We start from the raw sequence: 16,833 nt of genomic DNA, 5'->3' as shown, positions 1-16,833 counted from the left end.
TGTTTAACGTGTTCAATATTTACAATCCGTATGCAGTCTGGATGACCCGTGGCACCATCCTGCCTGTACTACAATAGACATTTACTTTGTGTGTGTGTGTGTGGGGGGGGGGGGGGGGGGGGTCAGGATTGTTTCTGGAGAAATGTGTATTACCTCCAAACCAACAGAAACTAAAAATCACTGAGGATGTGAACCATCAACATGCGTCTACATCCTGCATTTAATGATGTTGTTCAAGTACGATTGGTTTTACATTGTATCCGCCTGAAAGATGTGATTGTAGCTGAGATCAAAGCTCAGCAGTCACCCTCTGTCAGTTTTCCATTGATACGTCGGTTCAAGGGAAGAACTCGCCTGATTTACAAGGATGACTAACTCGGACACAAAGCAGCATTTCATTACGAGTCTAACATCTCAGACGCAAACAAACAGCGACGCCGCAGTCGCGACAACAATAAAAAGCAGCGCAGTCATTCCCCTCACTGTAAGAAGCCTTCGGCGACGCGGCCAAAGGATTCATCGCGGCGGCAAATAGCGCGCTCGTGACGCTCCGAAGGAAATGAAAAATGGTGCGCGTGTCTTGTGTCCCGCCGAGTGGCAGGCGGGATAGTGATTGTGTTGACTAAATGTGATTGCCGAGGAGTGGCTCTCGGGAGGCAAAACATCAGCGTTATTACACTTGCACTAATATCGTCGGCTGACAATCACCTGGCAAAGTATCTCCAAGCACCGTGGGACGCGTGTCCAGGAGTCAAAAATAATCCACATATACACAAAAACGGTGATATATTAAATACAAAATAAAAAAATAAAAAAATCTGAGACTTAGCCACGCTCAAAACACTAAGAGTCCTATTTTGGTAGACTGGCGCCCGCGTGCTCAGCGTTAAGACGGGCGAAACTTAATTCTCGTGCCAGCGTATGTATCGCCAAGCGCAGTGGTCCCCAACCCGCGGGCCACGCACCGGTACCGGTCCGTGGGTCATTTGGTACCGGGCCGGACAGAAAGAATAAAAAACTTACATTACTTCCATTTGATTTATTGCGGAATCTGAAAGATGTTTCATTTTGAAAAATTACCGGATTCTCTGTTCCATCCGGCTACAATATGTCACTCTTGACGCAGGTGAAGGTAGTGCTTCTCGGTCACGTGATTGGTTACCGCTAAAATGAAACCCAGGAGCTAGCAAAATGAGTAAAAAAAAAAACAAAGGTCCTACGCACCAAGACCAATCTGCATAATATGCAGCGGTGGTAAATCGTATTTTTCATGCACTTTGTATTTGCGGTGTATCTTATTTTGAAGGCATGTTTAAACGTTACTATAGTGACCACAAAGTGTTGCGGCCAGATCGGACGTTCCTCGTGTCATAATTTGCGTTTCTTATTATGAGACGAAAATACCACAGTTTTCATTCAGGTCGGATCATCTTATTTTGTTGTATTTATGCGGCCTTAATTAAAGGCCGGTTCCTGAAAATATTGTCTGACATTAAACCGGTCCGTGGGGCAAAAAGGTTGGGAACCGCTGGTCTAGCGTGTTTGGGGCCGTCACCCCTGACGCGCATGAGAATTTGGTGACGGAAAGTAGTCTACGCTTGGTGTAAAAGTGTGTGCATCATCATTTTCGTGCAGGGGCAATGGTTACGTTCATTGTGGAAATCCAGAGTCATTCTCACACAATTGCATGACAGTGCATCTGTTGGTTTCCTCTGGGGACCGCACGGTGAAGATAATCACCCACTTCATCTGAAGAGAGGAATAAAAGCCTTTGACCAAATTAGGTGATGGCTCTTCCGGTCAGAGTTAAGCGGCAATCAGCGACTCCTTTCGGTGATTGTCCAAGTTCACGGCCAAGCATCGTTTCCCCCCCCGAGAGCTCTCAGAAGCTCTTAACTGGAGACCGGGCCACACGCACGGGTGTTGCAGGGCTTGTGATAACATTACTTAACTGTTAGCCAGTGGTGACCTAACGGTGGTGTGTTAGCCGTTTAGCTGCTCTATAAAATTTCTACTGTTCAATCCTTCGTATTCCGTAGCAAAATTAGGGAAAAAAAATTACACTTTCTCACTAAAGAGCCACTGCAAGAACGGCTTTTATTTCCGACAGGGGGGCGAGCCAGAGGCATCGCAACAATGCTAGGCATTAACAACTAGACCAGGGGTCGGCAACCTTTCACATTCAAAGAGCCATTTCGACCCGGTTTCCAAGAAAAAGACCAAACTGACATCTGAAGCGCATTTTATTTTATATATATATATATATATATATATATATATATATATATAGGCGGCCCGGTAGTCCAGTGGTTAGCGCGTCGGCTTCACAGTGCAGAGGTACCGGGTTCGATTCCAGCTCCGGCCTCCCTGTGCGGAGTTTGCATGTTCTCTGCGTGGGTTTTCTCCGGGTTCTCCGGTTTCCTCCCACATTCCAAAAATATGCATGGCAGGCTGATTGAACACTCTAAGTTGTCCCTCGGTGTGAGTGTGAGTGCGAATGGTTGTTCGTCTCTGTGTGCCCTGTGATTGGCTGGCAACCGATTCAGGGTGTCCCCAGCCTACTGCCCGAAGACGGCTGGGATAGGCTCCAGCACCCCCCGCGGAGGATTAAGCGGTTCGGAAAATGGATGGATGGATGGATGTATATATATATATATATATATATATATATATATATATATATATATATATATATATATATAGCCGGGTTGTCAAAGAGTCCGAAACATATTTTGAGCAACAAAAAAAATACAATATATAATTTTATTTTAACATTCCGAGATCACAAAAATCCACAATGAAACTAACGAACAAACACAAATAAAATACTGTTTTACTATATTGTCCAGTTTTGGTGTCACTGGGCTTTCCGCGCATGCCACCTGCTGACACGTCAAGTGCTCGCAAACGTCTCTGAAGAAGGCGAACGTGAAGGCTGATTACCGAAATTGCACAAAGTCTGTAGAAATAAGTTGCGGTGTCGGGAGGCAAAATAACAAGGCCAAATATGATTTCCTTATCAGGCTATTGACAGTACAACACTCGTTCCTACAACTCGCTCTATATTCGCCATTACCTCCCCCTTTCTTTTTCATCTCAAGAGTATTTTCATAGCAACACTGCCACGTGGTGTACAGTCAGAGAACATAACAGAAGCGATCCACATTTGTGAGACAAATAACATGCACTCTAATTTATTGTCCCGAGCCACGCAGTGGCGCAGTTTGCCAACCCCTTTAGACGAATAAAGTGCAAAGAATTAAGCAAACACCCACAGACATTAAAAGCACGCATACCATTTTCAGTAGGCAGCACTCCATCACACACAATAGCTAAATCCCACTTCTTAAAGCCTCCCAAATTGCTCTTTAGGTCTTGCCCCACGTCCCAAATTATCTGTGCTAATTAATGCGCTTCTGTTTACAGAACACAATTCAGAGCAAAACAAGCAACAATAAAAACGACTCCTTTAGTATCATGTTGACCTATTTTATCTATTCCCTAATCAAATACAAAAGGTGCGTCAACAGGCGCACTTGTTTGTCAGCCTTAAACAACCGTTGTCAAGAACAAACACACACCATACAACCATGGCCTAAATATAATACACGCAATCATCCTCATTCCGCTGCAATCCTGAATGATGAGATTGCGCGGAGATGGAGATCAAATGAGCCCTCATTATAACCGCAAAGGGAGGAAAGAAAAAAAAATCTCTCCTCATTTTCATCGACTTGGTACCGTTATTTACCACACCCAAGGATCATTTTAAAGGACACAAAGAGGACACACAATAAATATGTGCATTAATATGGCAGCACACAAAAAAAACAAGCAGCACAACAAAAGAAGATATGTGCATTTAAATTGCTCATTCATACATGGCGTCTACAAAGCGCCATCCGCGAAAGGCGGTGTGGCAGCTATGTATGGAAAAGGATAATGGGATTCTCCCGTCAGGATATATGCGGCCAAGACCGGCATCACCTCCGCTACTCAACGCCGCGGCCGTCACAGCATTGTGAGCGCGTCCCGTGATTGAAGCAGATTTGAGCAATCAAAGTTATCAAAACGCCGCTTCGTTCGGAAGGCAGACGGCGCGAGACCGACGTAATTGGATTTTCCCCTCTCGGTTTAACTGATGACACTCTAGCGGCGGGTGGAGGGGGTGTAAAGTTACCAGTTGCTCGTGTGCAGACACTGCGACCGCCGACGACGCCGGCACCAATAACGGCAGTCAATATTCGGCACTGTAGCAATATACGCATGCTCAAAAACATCAAGGGAACGCAATCCGATCGACGCGACGCTAAGTCAATCACACTTGTGGGATATCAACCTGCCCAGTTAGGAATCGAGAGTGATTTTCAATCAATTGCACCCGCTGTTGTGTGGAACGGGCCAACAGGTGGAAATGAGAGGCAATTCGCAAGACAAGCCCTTTTCAAGAAATGCTTCTTCAGATGGCGGCCACAGACCAATTTCCTGTCCTCACCCTTTCTTGCTGATTTTAGTTCACTTTATGTCACTGCGGGCAGCATCTGCAACTCACGGAAATTGCGCGGGCAGTGCAATTCAGCCAGGATAGCACATTGATGTGCGTTTTTTGCGTCTCCCAAAAGCACAGAGACGATACCAAGAGACATTGAGGGGGCTGTTGGAGGACAACAACAACCTAGCAACAGGAGGAACATGAGCAACACTACCAGAGCAGTATGAAAAGAGATCAACTAGTAGCAAGTAGCTGAGGTGTCCTAACTGATGCAATACTGTGCCTGAAGTGGGTGGAGTGCATCAGCAGTTTCTGCATGAATAAGTCAGTGATGCGTTGGACTGGCCTTGGCACTGGCCTGTAGTGTACATACAGGCACACGGAAAACACACACACGACTGAGTGTCGTTTTTTAATTGTCGTGAGGAAGTTCTACCAAAGGTGAATCAGGATGGACAAGTCAATTATTTTGCTCCCAACAAATTACACAATGTAAGAAAGGGTTGCGAATGCAATGGCGTAGTCAGTGAGATCAAAACGCGTTTAAACATTATTATTTTGAGCCAAGTGTTTGTGTATGTGTGTGTGTGTGTGTGCCCACGCGCATTTTGCCGAGTCACACATACACCATAATGGAGTAGGTTGAGTCACAGTTGCTAACTGATTGGATCCATACGCACTTAATGTCGCCCCGTTCCACGTGGAAATATGGTCAAAAAGGGGCACTGGCGCACCAAATACTTCTAAAAAGTAAAAACTACATATAGTGTCATCTTACGGATGAAATACATCCAATTCTAGCGTTCGCAAACACAATTATGAAGCAATGCAGCTACCAGACAAGCACAGCTTCAGTCAACAGTTAGCATAGCCTCTTCTATGTCTTCTTCTATTGTTCATTCCTCTTTGAACCTGATGTCTAGATGCCCCTTGATGCCATGCTGCCTCTCTCAGGTCAGTTTCGGTACTACAACACACATTTGGTTCGGTTGGAGGAGAGGCTGCGTTGTTCAACTGGAATACACCGCCGAATATAAGCGCATTAAGTGCATACCACCGCACACGGACTGAAGTCCTAAATACCTCTGCGGCAATGACATGGACCCCCATTTAGTGGAAAATTCATGAAGAGGGTATGAAAAAAGACCTGGGGATCAACCTTTAGAGAAGCTGTACACTCGTATCAGGTTGGAACAGGACACTGTATAAGAGGCTGCAGCTGATCGGGTAAAGAAGGAAAAATAAAATAAAAAAATTGAAATTGTTGCCCATTACGCCCCAAGTGCGAAAAAGTCACATTTGGTATGTTGAAAATTTGTCTCCTGCAGGAACATAGCTTTATTGGCCCCATACCACCTCCCTCTGTCTCTCTGAGCACCAGTAAAGATGGCTCCTAGATACTTAACGGGTGATGGACAGTCACTTCATTCACTGCATCCTGTGGCCAATTGAGACTGGGAAATGATGATCGGGGCAGCCGTCAGGACCGGGTTAGGGGAGTCTCAATTTAGATGGACGGCGCGAAAACCTACCATGAGTTTGCACAGGACGTGTGTGAAATTATTTTATTGGCTGCTGCGGAGCACATTCCCACACTCAAGCACGCAGAAGCTGCCAGGGGAGCGGCAAGCCAGCGCCCAGTCGTGCTGTGATGGATGCCAGATTTCAACCCCACCAGAGTACGACAAGCCATTTCGAAAACACACACACACACAGACACACGGACATGCCGGTCAGCGTGAGCCGACAACACTACATTTTCTTTCATATATATTCTCCTCCTCGCATCTCTTTATACCATCCACGACAGAATACGAAAAAAATCTTACGGTGAATGCGCAAATTCCTCCACTAAGGCCAAACCTCAAAAGAAACTATTGAATACAAAACAAAGAAATGACAAATGGAGTCCGTTTAATGCATCACAGCACATCATAGCAATATCCACACGCCCTCTAGTGGCTGTAAAGAACAATAAGGGATAAAGGTGTCAATGATCTTGACACTTTTACCATGAACATGGTGGACTTTTTGTGGGAAAAGTTAGCTGTATCAGAACAAAAAGGTCTTTAGAAAATGTACCAAATGTTTTAACTTGAATCCGCGGCTTAGCATGGGATAGTTAAATTATCTCAGCATTCTCAGGCGCATGGTGTGTTCTAAAATTGAGCTTGAATCAGCAAAATGCTTGTCTACTCATACATACATACATACATCTTAATATAATTCGTACATTTCAAAAATAAGTAGATTGAACACACACCTGATGGACAGCGGGGGTCACTCCCAGATCCTCCTCTCGGTCACCACTCCGCTCCTTTTCTTCTGCTTCCAACCCTTTTCCTCTTCGTCCAGAAACCAAAGAATTCTCTCACGAAATCCAGAGCCGCTCCAAAGGAAACCTGCAGAGAGCGAGTGCAGTTGAAGGCGGCCGCCGAGGTGGAGGACAGATGCAAGAGGGAGTGTGTTTCGGCGAGACGAGTGCACCGGCACGCAGTCGAAAGCGGGTGGGGGGTTGCGGGCGTGGGGGGGGGGGGGCCACTCACAAGTGGTTAGCTCGACACTCACCGCTGCAGAGCTCAGCATCCCGACACCCTCCTGACGCTCACCCCCTCCCAACCTGTCCATACTGTTACCACACTACACCTAATAGCAGCATCTCCTCCTCCCTTAAGTGTTGCAATCACAAGACACTGCACACATATCTGATGACAATCCGCACAAATATCCCTTCAGTCATTCATTCAGCCATTCGCAATGGAAACTTTTATGCGAGTTTTGCGCTTTCGAGTCTGCAGTCATCTTGCTTCATCTGGACAATTTGAAGTGAGAAAAGACCATGAGAGGAGCGCAGGGGTGCGGCGTTAACAATTGAGTTTCGAACACTCATGTTAAGGTAAAACGAAGAACTTTAAAAACGACAAATTGTCACTTATTACCGTGTGTACTATTTTTTTTATTACTTAAATTTATTTATTTTATTACTATTGTAAATAGTACTGCGATTTATCCATTTGTGTTCATATTGTATTTAATTGAAAGATGGTTGTTGTTGTTTTTTCTCTTTCTCCTTTCTTCTTTCTACATACATTCTTGCTGCTGGAGGCTGTAAATTTCCCCATTGTGGGACGAATAAAGGATATCTTATCTTATCTTATTTTATTAGTAACACATCTGATCGGTGTGACCAGCACAAGCCTTATCCAGGCACCTGTCGGGCTTTTCTTCCCATTTCTTCAAAGTTTCGAAATAATAGCAGCTGCACGTATGTCCTTGGTTGGCATTTAAGGTAGCAGAAAATGCCAAACCCATTCAATAAAATACCGTCAGCGTGAAACTGAAGAATGAAATTGTCCACGTGTGTCAATGTGAATTCTAGTTTGTCCATATTTAACCTGTGATTGTGATTGATCAGGCCTCTTGCCCAAAATAAGTTGGTTTCCTCTAGCCCACCCATGACCGTAATGAGTTAAAATGGATGGATGAGTGGCTATTAAAAAGGAAATTAAAACAGTGGATAAAACATTTTTCCATTGCAACAAGGACACTCTGTGCATTAGCACAACAACAAAAATCTTCACCTTCCTCTCCACTTCACTGCTGTTGCTATGGCCACTGCAATAAACCCTTATAGCGCTGCTTGACTGAATGAATGCCGGTCATTCAGTCAAGACATCATCTGCAAGGAAAAAGAATCTCACTTTTCATACCACACCGCAGCACGTCCCACTTAAAACATCATTACCGTCACCAAATGACTTCTGCCACTACTCTACTTCCCATTGACAAGTCTCTTGGACATAAAATGGTGAGCCACTCAAACGAACCGGAGAGATGAATTGCTGATGCCGTCGTTTCGTAGTAATCATCGGAAGAGTGTCAGACTACACAAAGCATATGCTAAAGAGTTGTAAAGATCGATACGATCATGCGAGTGACTCGCTGTGGTGTCCCCTGACAGGGGAAAGCCAAAGTCAATTGTTTAGACTTTCTATATCCCCTGGACAACATCTAACTCACTAGGGCTGATCTACATATAAGCTAACCAGTGAGCTAATAGCTAACTAGTAATTTTGACGAACTTGTTTGGTCTAATAAGTCAACCAGCTGACATAAGACAAAGATGGGCTAAGCCGTGATTTCAGAGAAAATCTCTTCTTAGCGATTGGCTCACTGGTTAGCTTGTGTAAAATTTGTACTCAGCTTACTGGTGTATCGTGTACCTAGCCAGTTAGCCAAATGTCTTCTTTGGCAAACCAGCTTATACCCAAGAAGACATTTTGATAACTAGCTTGATAAATAAATAAAGTATTTAAATACCGTAACCTAATCACCCAGGTAAGAGCAAATGAGAAATTTCGGCCAATTAGCCAAAATGTCTTCTTCGGTTAACCAGTGAGCTATTAGCTCAGTCGAACATTCGGCTCAGTGACTCGGACCAACACACTGATAAGCCAACAGCAAAATAAAATCAATAAAACAGAGCGGAGACATACTAATAAGTCAACGAGAGCGGGGTTGGGGTTAAATTAATAGATAAGATAACCGGTGAGGTAATAGCAATCCACCAGCCGGGCTAACTATCTTGGACTGATGGGGAGATTAATTTCCTTCATCTCTTGAGGGAAATTAAAGATGTTCTTCATTATTCCAGTATTTCCAGGCAGCGGCAAGCAGACAGCCTGTGTTCCATTGGGATTCGCAGACGTATATCCAAGCTCAAGGGGGATCAGATCGAACTGTAAAAGCTTGTTAATTACGAATGCTTGCTGAGCGGCTGAGGAAGAGGAGGAAGAAGAAGTTGGAGGAGGGCGGAAGAGGACGTAGGCTGGTTCGAGAGTGGACCAGCATACTGACTCTGGGAATGCTGAAGCGGTCCCATTTTCATTTGCATTTGGGAGGTAGTCGTCTAAACCTTGGTTCAGTAATCTGTGGAAACTGGATGACAAACATACGGTACCTGTACATACTTTGACTTCAGTTACTGCGGGCATTTTGTCTGAAATTACAAATCAATCATTTTGGCAATAACTGCCAAGTACTCAACAGATTAAGGATGTCCATCAGTATGAGGATATTGACTGACCCATTGACTCACAGAAGAACAACTCAATTTTACCGCAGATTGCAAGATTGACATTTGCCATGTTTATGATTGTGATGGGGATTACATTTTTTTTTCCATCTATACAATGTTGTGAAATAGTATTAGGCCCTTTCCTGATTTCTGTGTTCCTTGCATATTTATCACATACAAAGATTTCAGTTCATCAAACCAATTTTAGTCATCACACAGAGACAACCCAAGGGGAAAGCACCCAAAAATAATACAGTTTCTAATTGCCAATTTAGTTTGAAACAAAAAAAAAATCCAAAACTACCTGTCCCTATGCACTATATTTTGTTTAGAGAATCTGTAATCGGGGCTGCCAGTTGACGGTGCACCCCGCCTACTGACCAGAGACAGCTTGGATAGGCTCCAGCACACCCCCGACTCAGATAACGGATGGATGGATTTTTAGTTAGCTTATTTAGCTACAAAAGAGGGACAAAATATTGGAAGCATCCCGGAATGAGGCAGTGCAATACCGGGAGTGCATCTATTCTTAAATAAATACCTCTTTTACGAAACGGAACATTTTGCATTGGCTCTCAATCGATTGTGCTGATGCGACTAATGGCCTGGCAGCTGAATAAATGTATACCCTACCGAAAAAGATCTTTAAAAAAAAAAAATACATGAGTAAGCATCTTTGGGTGCAAAAGTAGGAAATGAGAGTTTGCCCTTAACAGAAGATTACGGCCAACTATTTAGTGTGCAATTGTATTCGGATGTTATGTAACACGTTGGGCCCACTGATGTCAAACATTCCATGGTGTCCATATGCATTTCTTAGCAATAAAATCCCACCCGTCTTTTATTCTCACGTCATCAATCAAAGCGCTGGCACATGGCGAATGAATGGCAGCTACAAGATGGCGGCACCTGTGCATCTGCATGTATGAATTGCGTTTGTTGAGTCGACATTCCCCCCCACGGTGCCTGTGATGACATCCTGCCATGCGAGGCTAATGACGCCAATTGTGCGTCATCAAAAACAAAATATCATGAATGCGGATGTGATCCGCATCGTTCCCTGCTACCATGCGCCCATGTTTCAGGGTGATGCTGCAAAATGTGTTTGAAACGACAAAATGTTTTGGGGATCAGAGCAACGGAGCATATTTAGGGACGTGTGTTGGCAGAATGCAGACGAATACATTTGGTGCATTCAGTTAACGCAGAAGCAGAGAAAAAAAAAAGAAAGAAAGAAAGAAAACACTCTTTACTTACTCAAGCAGCGTCTCCAAAGAGGCTTTCAAGTAAATTGAGTTTGGGTTTAGGGGCCTGTTTATATTAATGAGTCCTCGGCCGTTTGAGTTAGAGCCAGTGCTCTGTGTTATTACCTGCTTGATAATGAATGCCAGCTTGGCTAGCAGCAGTCAGTGGAGCCCGACACACACACACACACACACACACACACACACACACACACACACACACACACACACACAGTACAGATAATGCTGCAAGCTGCCACTGGCTGGCTATAAAAGATTGCCAGCGTCCTCCCGACTTTTATGCCGACAGATGCAGCGGCACTCATGCTAATGTGGGCATATAGCGTGTTTTACGCCTACTGCAGCATTATCATCCGCAGTCTCCATTTTGCGACAACAACCTGTTTTTTTTGCTCCCCCCAGACTCCAATCGATCTCCTAACACGTGGCCGAGAAGTAACCGCGCGACCGTCGTCCTCCACTGTCGGTTCGCGGCGGACGCTACGGTATTGCACTCCCAACGGTCCCCAACTCGTTCTTTAGTTGATGGTCAACTTGTTGAGAAGGATCAGCGGACTTCGATTAACACTTACACTTAAGCGATGTGATCAAGTTTAGCAGTTTAATTAAAACTATGTGACTTGAGAGGACAAGACAAAAAATGTAGGTGTCATTCTCTGTTTGCCAACCGTTCCTCTTAAATGTGGAAAAATATTGTTCGTACGAAGTCGAAAATGAACAGTGTACTTTGACAATCGTTGAGCGGTTGTAAATCTGTGACTGCTCTGGTAAGGAGCACCTATGACAACCTCAAATAAAATGCTTGCCCTGTAAAAGTCATCTTACTTATGATTCAGTTTCTGGTTTGCCATGCAACATGTCAGAAAATCGGCAAAAATGCTGAGTGTTGTTTTCCCAAGCAAAAGGAAATGTTTTAATTTTATTCAACACAATGATAATACATCCACTTTGATGTACGACGGAAATCCGGTAACTATTGAGAAGCTGAGAAGCTGAGCATTTGGAAAATTTCTAATTTAAAAAAACTGTATCCAAACGAGTTAAAGATATCAAATAATTACCAATTATTTTGATCAACAGTTTGTCGTCAGTGAAGCGACGAATCGTTGCACCACTACGGGTTACTATCCAACACATGCAGCTGGACAGAGGGACACTGTGGAGTCAACCAGCTTAGCTCAGCACCAACGCTCACAAACATTCTTCACGGGGAGGGATTGTGAGCATGGCGTCTTTTGGGTATTACCAGAGGACCTGCCAGAGTGTGTGTGTGAGTGTGTGTGGTGACTCAGTGGTTCACCGACTCTCTTTGAGCAACGCTTCAGAACACTTTAACAATTCACTGGTCTCTTTTGGTCGCAGACACACTCCGTTTATACTGGCAAGGGGATTCTGGGAGAGAGCATAGAGGACACTTAGATTTCATCCCAGTCCAGTGTCAGTCACACTCACACACATGTGCGCACAAACAACATTTTTGCATAATGTACATACAAAAGTCTTTTCATATAAGCGTCTTAGTTCCACAAATGTGTAACATTTGTCATTTCCCCACATCAACAAATAATTCCAAGCACACTTAAAGTGACAAATCCTATGAAACAAGAGAGGAAATTTCTGCAGCAAAGTGGAGAGTCAAGGCAGAGTAACAAAGCAAGCTAATGTCAACATATTTGTTATTGTTATTATTAGTAGTAGTAGTATCAGTAATATTAATAATAACAATAATTTAGTGAGTGGAAATACAACTGAAGCACCTCACAGGACAAATACAACCAACCACCAGAACAAACTTTCCTTCATCACTCAGCTTCACGTTAGCGTTTAGCATTTTGTAGCCAACAACGCAATAATTTTTTCTTCCCATTTCAATTATAAAAGCTATTGTACTTAGATAGGTCTGTGTGGCCTGCAAATTAGTTTTTTTTTCTTCTTACCTTTGCTTTTGGTTAGTCTCGTTACAGGCTACTTGTTTAATTGCGGTAACAAAACGGAAGCTGGTCACCGAGGAAAAAGCAAGAATGGTATCGTCTTGCCACATACAAATTCAGTTGCCAAGTGGAGAACGAGCAAACGCTAATTGGACCGTACCAAGTCTCTGCCTTGTGCAAAGGTGGGACGATCCACATTTGCTCTGATTGTTAATTCTTTATAAGCAAATATATAACAATTGAGAAAATTGTTTTGCAGGTTTTAACTACCAAGCATAGCAGCAAAATCGCTCATATTCATTTTTCAATAACAGGTCACGTCTTCCTGGCCCAAATGTTGCTAGGCAAAATTCACCTCATACACCAATGAAAAACATTGCCAGGTGTGAGCAATGCTGTGCTTTGAGTGACAAGACGAGGCGGGACTTCCGGCTTTAGCCTCGATCGGACATATATTTTGTTTATTTTACGACTTGAAAGGATATTGACTTTTATTAAATGATGAAATAAAAAGATATTAAGATTGATATATACTATTTATTAATGATAGGTTCATGAATTATAGTTAAATGATTAATAGTCAACTTAAAATATACACAGTCTTCCCTCACTTTTGATACGTTCCACCACTCCTGCAATAAGTGAATTTCCATCTGATAGAGGTTGACAAAATAAAGGTAACTTTTCAAATCCAAAATGTAGAAAAAATACAGAGGTGATAGGCAACGAGTTTTCTCATTTTCACGGTCTTGGTTTTTGGAAAACAACTTTTCACTTAAAAGAAAAAAATATTGTTTGTGCGTTAGTGTGTGTGCGTGTGTCTCAGCCACTGTATGCTTCAAGATTTGGATGCTGTCAACTCGATGCAAGGAGACAGAATCCCTTCCAAACTGATTTGTGGCGTGCCAATCCAATGCATAGACAAATGCACCCCACCCCTCGCCCCGCCCTCCTTAGCTCATTAATGTGTATAAATCTATGCATTGTATAAGAAACTTGAAAGGCATTATCATACAATAATTGCTCCATCGCTCACTTCAATTCATCCTAGCGTGTCACGAGGCAGCCATCGAGTTTTTTTTTTTTTAATGGTTAATATTCATGGGCATTTTCATAAATCAGCATCACATTTACATCACCTTAAGCCCATTGGTGGAAACTTTGGGGTTCAGTGATTTGGTTTTCAGGCCCAATGAGACTGGAAAATGATATTTACTTCTCACTCTGTAAGATTATTTTCAATTGAGTTGTGCAGGTTAAAGGTCACCTACATGGCGAAAAAACGTTTTTTAATTAAATATCTGGCCCTCATTTTTTGTATTCATTTCTTTTCTTTTTCTTTTCTGAATGACATATGGGTGTAAATTTTGGAAGATTAATTTATGCCACTTTGGAATGAAACTGTAAAATATTATATCGTGGGAAAAGTAGATTTGCAAATATATTTTCCAAATACCGTACACTGTACTGTAGCAAAATATTGATTTGGTCGTTTCATTTTGCACTTGATGGGTTGGCAGATATTGCAGAGAACCATTCATATAAAAAAATACTTAAGTCAATTTTACGTCATATTTTTAAAAATCACTTGACAATTTTGCACTTTGGAAGAGTCGTAATCGTTGCATCTCAGTGGCATGGATGACAAATGTGTTTAATTACAGCTGCCCACAGATTGTCAAAATGTGTTTAAGTGGTCCTTTGCGGTTTTGCTTGTCAGCATGTTTCGACAACGCTTGGCGACAGCGTGATCTTTCCCCGTAGCCCGTAGCCAAAGAGCGCAGCAGCGTGCCCTCCACATTATACAGTCAGGTGACATTTAAGACACGACACATTTAACACTTGACGCCGTTTTAATGTGCGTATGTGGATCTTTTTTTTTTTTTTTTTTGCGCCGCTGTCTCGTTTAACATGACATTTCCTCACTTAGGCTGAGGAGTCACTAAAGGTTATCTGGTTATTACGATGATGAGTCGAGGTCATGTGAAGGGGACGGTTTGTCATCACAGTGCTTGTTTTCACGCAGAAAGGACATAATGTAAAATGGCCATTTTTAAAGCTGTAAAGGGGACACATGATGGAAATGTGACTTTTAAACGGCTCGTATAAAAATACAGCGGTCTCTTGACTTACAAGTAGGCCACCCTTGGTTACTCTCTGGCTCCATCTAGAGGAAGATTTTCATACCTATTCTTAGATACCTTGCTACAGTGGTACCTCTACTTACCAACATCTCTTAATACGAAAAGTTCAAGTTACGAAACGCCTCAATAGCAAAATATCGCCCCTTGTTGGGAAAGATCTTTCAAAATACTAAAGGTAAAAATACAATTTGGGCTGGTACTCGGAGTTCCGAGTTTCCTGAGCAATGATAGCTGCTCTGCTATTGGCTATTACCTGGCATCTTCCTGGCATGTCATTGGCTAAGAGGGATCTATACTGTATCTGTCGAAGGATTGTTAAAAGCCGACAAAAGCAAACCTCCTTGGATCAGTTCTTCACAAAACGCCAGGCACAAACCACTTCTGAGAGAGAACATGAACGAAAGAGGGCAAAAAAAATGAGCAGGATGCAGTTGAAAGTTAAATAACCATCATTTTTATTGTTGACTCTATTTTTTGTATTTTACATAATGGACAACTCCCATTCAGTATTTGTTACATATTTTGATGCATTTTTATGCTTTGGAAAATATTTGTCGGAATTTTGGGCGGGGCTTAGTAAGGATTAGGGCATTTACATGGAAAACGCGTCTCTACTTGCAAAATTTTCTCAGTCAGAAATTTCGTCCAGAACCAATTAATTTCGTAAGTCGAGGTACCAATGTACTCACATTCAAAATAGTAAAACTGCACCGAAGCAAAAAAGAGATTTCCGTGTCACCGTGCTCTCTTGATCTGATTTGAATGAGTGAGCCATCGACCGCAGTCGGCAAAATGGCGTCGGCCATTGGTGACAACTGATCACTTTGATAGCTGTTAGCAAGCGAATCAGTGCATGACATAGCTCTCTATATGTAAGCATTTTACAGCATATTTCATGAATGATGCTATGATAAAAAAAAGACTTCTCGATTACAGACGGGATGAGGAGCATGTGAATAAATTCATGCGTGTACACATACATGTGTTCATGGCCACCCCTCAGTGAGACCATGCGTCACCCCGGCCATCCCGCTGGAAAGTTTCCGGACGCACGCCTGGATGCTGACTCCGATGGACAAAAAAGCAATGTAACAATGATGCCCCGGCATCACCTGTAGATCAATAAAGAAGAAGATGTGCTCCTGGTGTGCGGGGTGTTTATTATTGACTTGCAGAAGCGCAGCCACTCAGTGGGGAGGCAGCCTGCTTCCTTCTGGCTCCATTCCACCACGTCAATGTAATCATGTTAGCGCGCAGGGAAGCCATTGTGGCATGTTCGCGCGTCCGCACTGGCAGGCTTTACACAAGCGAGAAGACAGAGCGGGGGAGGGGGGGTGAGGAAAAAAATCTCTTTTCTTTTTCAATCGGCTTTTAGGAGGGAAAAAAATAACTGCAGGCTTCCCGATTGGACATGGCTAACACTGCCTCGGCGTTTCATTTCACAGAAACCATAATTAGTGGGCAACCGTGACTGCGCGAGGACAGAAAAAAAAGGTTTTTGTCATACTTCAAAATACCCGTTGGGCATTATACATAAAACTTTGTATCGCGGAATGTTTTTCTGTTCAGCACCCACAGATTCACACGTTCACAGATGGGAACGGATGCTGACGGTAGCAACTGTTTGGCACCGCGCTGTTTGGGTGTCAAAAATGCAGTCGAGTGGTTGACAGAGGGGACCACGGAGGGCTAAGACCGCTTTTTTTTCGGGATGGAAAGCTCAAGATTTTCATGATAGCATTTCTTTGACCTGGTAATCTCTTTTCTCGGTGAAACATTTATTTTTAAAATATTCATCATAGAATCAATCATATTTCTGAATGAAAATTCAGATTTTTTTTAAAGGGAATATATATATATTCCCTTTAAAAAATATATATATATATATTTTAATATATATATTTTTTAATATATATATATGCCT

General features: G+C 42.9%; 1 protein-coding gene across 13 annotated transcripts in view; it reads right to left on the bottom strand.

Annotated features, from left to right (window-relative positions):
* dab1a (DAB adaptor protein 1a) overlaps window positions 1-16,833 on the bottom strand; it is a 176,849-nt gene that overhangs the window by 155,622 nt on the left and 4,394 nt on the right. For 8 of the 13 annotated variants that reach the window (XM_052073164.1, XM_052073175.1, XM_052073176.1 and 5 more), the window contains 2 exons: window positions 15,890-16,021; window positions 6,756-6,894 (listed from right to left, as the gene is read on the bottom strand). The gene's annotated coding sequence lies outside the window, so the exon portion shown is untranslated. Of the gene's footprint in view, window positions 1-6,755; window positions 6,895-8,073; window positions 8,166-12,771; window positions 12,880-15,889; window positions 16,022-16,833 lie in introns of those variants that run through there. The other 5 variants (XM_052073166.1, XM_052073170.1, XM_052073168.1 and 2 more) reach the window with 3 other exon arrangements.

This window comes from Hippocampus zosterae, chromosome 8, assembly GCF_025434085.1.
Source record: "Hippocampus zosterae strain Florida chromosome 8, ASM2543408v3, whole genome shotgun sequence".
NCBI classification, from domain to species: Eukaryota; Metazoa; Chordata; class Actinopteri; order Syngnathiformes; family Syngnathidae; genus Hippocampus; species Hippocampus zosterae.
Note: the sequence above shows the minus strand (reverse complement) of the source record. Positions and strands in the feature narration are given on the sequence as shown.